Here is a 5,243-nt window from a genome sequence, read left to right as displayed (position 1 = left end):
GAACAATGTTTTTGTGTAGTATATTATGCCAGTTGAGCTTGGTGTCCCTTGCAACCATGGTCTGAGCACAGACGTCCAGTGACTCACTCCCTCAAGGAGTTCGATTATGGCTAAGAAGTTATCGTAACTTTGCTTTCTGTTGGTTCTATTACATATATGGACATTTTTATAGCACTTACGAATGAATACCAAACTCACTGCCATTGAGTGGATTTGACTCATAGCGACCCCTTCTTGGGTTTCCGAAGTGGTATCTCTATGGAAGTAGATTGCCCCATCTTCCTTCCAAGCAGTGGCTGGTGGGTTTGAACTGCCAGCATTCTGGTTAGCAGTGAAATGCCTTAGGCAGTAGGCCACCAGAGCTCCTATATGTATATATACATATTTGAGAAGTCCTGGTGGTGCAGTGGTTAAAGTGCTGAACTGCAACCCAAAAGGTCAGTGATCAGAATCCACCAGCTGCTCCACAAGAGGAAGATGTGGCAGTCGGTTTTGGTAAAGATTGACAGCTTTGGAAACCCTTTGGGGCAGTTCTACTCTGTCCTGTAGGGGTGCTAGGAGTTGGAATTGACTCGGTGGAACGTAGTGGGTGTGTATGTGTGTACAACTCACTGCCATGGAGTGGATTTCTGACTCATAGCGATCCTATAGGACAGCGGAGGGGCTGGTGGATTCTACCCGTCTATTTTACAAAACCTTCACTGTGAGCACAGGAGCTCTAGTAGCGTGGTGCCTAAGGCATTTGGCTGCTAACCAGAAGGCTGGCGGTTCAAACCCCCCAGCCATTCCTCAGAAGGAAGACTAGGCAATCTACTTCCCTAGAGATATCACCTCGAAAACCCAAGTGAGTTTCACTTTGAATACAGAATGGAGAATGGCCTCTAGGGGGCGATAATGGATGCTGATAGACCAGTTAGGAGGTTTTGTAGACAAGACTGAAAAACATTAGACTGTGACAGATTAAATAGACAAGCTAAAATGTTGTAGGAAATATATTTAAAAAAAAAAAAGGAAAGGAATAGAATGTGTGACTTCTAAATGAAGGGAAGAAAAAAAAATGGAATGAGAGAAAAAAAATATTTGATCCAAAACTAGGGGTTCTGGTTCCCTAGTGCCGCTCTGACAGGAATATATCACAGATGGGATGGCTTGAACAAACAGGAGTTTATTCTCTTACAGTTTGGAGGCTTTAAGTCCACGTTCAAAGTGCCAGGCTCTAGGGGCTGCGTGAAAGCCCCTCAACCTTGGGGTCCACCTCTGCCTCCTGCTCCCAGCCCACTGGAGCTAGAGGCTTTTCTTCACTCAGACAGCTGCTGGCTGCTGAGGCTGACAAGCCCAAGGTTGACAAGTAAAAAGGCACAGTCCCAATGTTACCAAACCACACGGCAGGCCATTGATTCAAGTCCATTAAAGGTCCCCAGGTCAGCAGAACATGGCAGGCTGCTGAACAATGATACATGCAGGGTTCAAGCATGCCATAAACTAAAGACCATTCCCCAAGGCTTCTCCTTATCTACAGGAAACAGACCACCTCTCTAAGGCAGCTTCTCAGCTGCTCACAGTAGATTCCACCATGGAGTTGATTACCAGTCTCATCATGGGGAATACTACATCCAGCTGCCCAGCCACTCAACCGGGTCCAGCCAAGTTGACACACCAACTTAACCACCACATACATAGCAAGAAAGCAGAGATTAAAAAAATATCGACAACGAGAGGCCTTCACCACGGCACTACCAGAGCTCCTTATTTTTCATGTTAGTGGTAACTGATCCCGTCAAGAAAATGCGACATTCTAGATTTATATGCCCTTCAAAAGACAGTCTGGAAAGGAACAAAGCAAAACTTAACCAATCTACTCATAAATAGATAACTACATCACCATTGTGGTTAGTTGTGGAGTTGGCACCAACTCGTTGTACGACAGCATGAAACGTTTCTGGTCCTGCACCATCCTCACGTGTTTGTTGTGGGCCCTGTGCATTCTGAGCACCTCCCAACACAGAGGGCTCATTTGCCAGCGTGTACGGGCCCATATTCTTCTGTGACCCAGCTGTTCTCATTGGCTGATCTTCCAAAGCAGATCTCCAGGCCTTTCTTCCTGGTCTGTCTTAGTCTGGAAGTTCTGCTGAAATCGGTCCACAACGGGTGACACTGCTGGTATTTGCAACACCAGTGGGATAGCTTCCAGAATCACAGCAACACACAGCCACCAACCACAGCGGGACAGACGAGAGACGGGTGGTGGGCACTATCACACTGCGAGATTTTGAAAGCACCTCCATGAGCAATGGAGAGCTCAAGTAGACAAAAAGTGAGAGAGGACTTAAACAGTGTAGATTTCAACTTGACTTCATGGCCACATACATGGACCACGCACCACGTTGTTGTTGTTAGGTGCCGTCAGGTGGTCTCCGACTCATAGCAACTCCATGCAAAACAGAACGAAACACTGCCTGGTCCTGTGCCAGCTCCACGATCCTTGCTGTAGCTGAGCCCATTGTTGCAGCCACTGTGTCAATCCATCTCGCTGAGGGCCTTCCTCTCTTTCATTGACCCTCCACCCTACCAAGCGTGACATCCTTCTCCAGAGAATGGTCCCTTCTGACAACATGACCAAAGTAGGTGAGACGAAGTCTGGCCATTCTTACCTCCAAGGAGCATTCTAGCCGCACTTCCTCCAGAACAGATCTGTTAGTTCTTTTAGCAGTCCCTGGTACTTTCAGCATTCTTTGCCAGCACCACAACTCAAAAGCATTGACTCTTCTTCGGTCTTCCTTATTCCATGCATCAAGCCACTGCAAAATATACATCAAAAGAATACTTGGGGAATATTTACAAAGTTTGACTTCAAACTGTACACACAGTTTCACATCTCAACAAAAAGACTGGTGTCTTACAGACTTTCTAGGTTATTCGTGGAAAATCAAAGAAGGGTTATTAAGACAATTGAGAAAGTATTCAGAATCTGAATTTCAGCAAAGCAGGGACTTTCTGACTCCCTTCAAACAAGGAAAGGAAACTCTCAGTATTTCTCACCTCATTCGCTGGTTTTCAACTGTGGTGATTTTGCTCCTTCTGGGGACGTGTCGCAACACCTGGAGATATTTTTAGTACCCCTTGGGAGCTGCAAACAGCTAAGCGCTCAGCTGCTGAGTGAAAGCCTCCTTGGGAGAAGGGCCTGGGACTCTTTTTGATAATCAGCTGTTGAAAACCCAACGGAGAACGGCTGCACTGTGACATACTTGCAGTCACCAGGAGTGGGAGGGAGCTCTGGTGGAGTAGTGTCTAAGGCATGTGACTGCTAACCAGAAGGCCGGTGGTTCAAACCCACCAGCCGCTTCTCGCAAGGAAGATTGGTCAATCCACTTCTGTAGTGATTGTTGTTGTTGTTGTTATGTGCCTTTGAGTCGGACCTGTCTCATAGTGACCCCTCCTTGAGTTTCGAAGGCAGTATCACTACAAAAGTAGATTGCCCCATTTTCCTTCCGAGGAGTGGCTGGTGGGTTTGAACCTCCAGCCTTCTGGTTAGCAGTCAAGTGCCTTAGGCACTATGCTACCAGAGTTCCTCAGAAACCCAAGGAGGGGTTGCTATGAGTCAAATTCGACTCCACAGCAGTGAGTTTGGTTTGGTTTTGGAAGTCTGGGAATCTAGTTGACAGCCACTGGTGTGGAGACAGTTTTGGTTGTCACTACTGGGGAGGGGGGTACTTCTGGTATTGTAGCCCAGCCCATGCTTCCCCCAGCTTCTACAATTAGTAACTTTCCATGGTAACTCCCTTTAAGTTGTTTCTTTTTCAGAATCAGCAATTGGAAGCAGAGACAAGAGTACACCGGTTCCTACCAGATTTGACCTGCAAAGCAGGCTCAGAAGATGCCAGCCTTGTCTTAAAGTGACCTAGTGACATATCCCTCATCATGCTGTTGTTGTTAGGTGCCATGGTTGGAGTTGTCTCCAATTCATAGTGACCCCATGAACAACAGAACGAAACACTGCCCAGTTCTTCGCCAGCCCCATGATCCTTTTTACACCTGAGCCCATAGTTGTAGCCACTGTGTCAATCCATCTTTTTGAGGACCTTCCCCTTTTTTGCTGACCCTCCACTTTACCAAGCACAATATTCTTCTCCAGGGAATGGTTCCTTCTGACAACATGACCAAAGCAGGTGAGGCAAAGTCTGGCCGTTCTCGCTTCCAAGAAGCATTCCAGCTGCACTTCTTCCAGGACAGATTTGTTATTTCTTTTAGCAGACCATGGTACTTTCAGCATTCTTCGCCAACACCACAACTCAAAAGCATTGACTCTTTGTCAGTCTTCCTTATTCATTGTCCAGCTCTCACATGCATGTGACGCGATTGAAAAAACCATGGCTTGGGATAGGCACACCGTAGTCTTCAGGGAGACATCTTTGCTCTTCAGCACTTGAAATAGGTCTTTTGCAGCAGATATATCCAGTGCAAGACATCGGATGATGTATTGCACTGGGCAAATTCTTCATGCTAAGGCCGCCATTTTTAAAATTGAAGCACCATTATTTATGATGATAAGAGAGTAGAAACAGCCTGGGTTTCCATTAATTGCAGCTAATTAAATCAATTGTGGCTACACACTCTGCATGATAAATGTGCAAGTGCACAATATTGCATAATAAAAGGCCCCCTCCCCATGAAGTGTGGCGAACTGACTTAGAGCACAGCTCTGGAGCCCAGGGGCCTGGGTTTGAGGCCCTGCTCTGCCAATGACCAGCATATGACCCTGGGTAAGTAAACTTGGACCTCAGTTTCCTTTCGTATAAAATGAGGATGATGGCAGTATGTGCCTCAGTAGTTTGTTGAGAAAGTTAATTGAGTTAACACATACTAATCACATGGAATATGCCACCTGTCTGTCAGTCTGTCCTACTGCAGTGGCTTGTGTGTTGCTGTGATGTTGGAGGCTATGCCACTGGTATTTCAAGTACCAGCAGGGTCACCCAGGGTGGACAGGTTTCAGTGGAGCTTAAGACCGACTAATAATCTACTTCTAAACATTAGCAATGACAGGGATGGTTCAATATTAGAAAAACAATCAACGTCATCCACAACGTAAATAAAACAAAGGAGAAAAACCACATGATTATATCAATTGATGCAGAAAAGGCATTTGATAAAATCCAACACCCATTTCTGATCAAAACTCTCAGCAAAATAGGAATAGAAGGGACATTCCTCAACATAATAAAGGGCATTTATGCAAAACCAAC

The sequence above is a fragment of the Orycteropus afer genome, unplaced genomic scaffold (genome assembly GCF_000298275.1).
Source record: "Orycteropus afer afer isolate SDZICR_OR568_19922 unplaced genomic scaffold, OryAfe1.0 scaffold00461, whole genome shotgun sequence".
In the NCBI taxonomy this organism is placed as follows: domain Eukaryota; kingdom Metazoa; phylum Chordata; class Mammalia; order Tubulidentata; family Orycteropodidae; genus Orycteropus; species Orycteropus afer.
The sequence above is the reverse complement of the archived record's forward strand: the minus strand, read 5'-3'. Positions refer to the sequence as shown.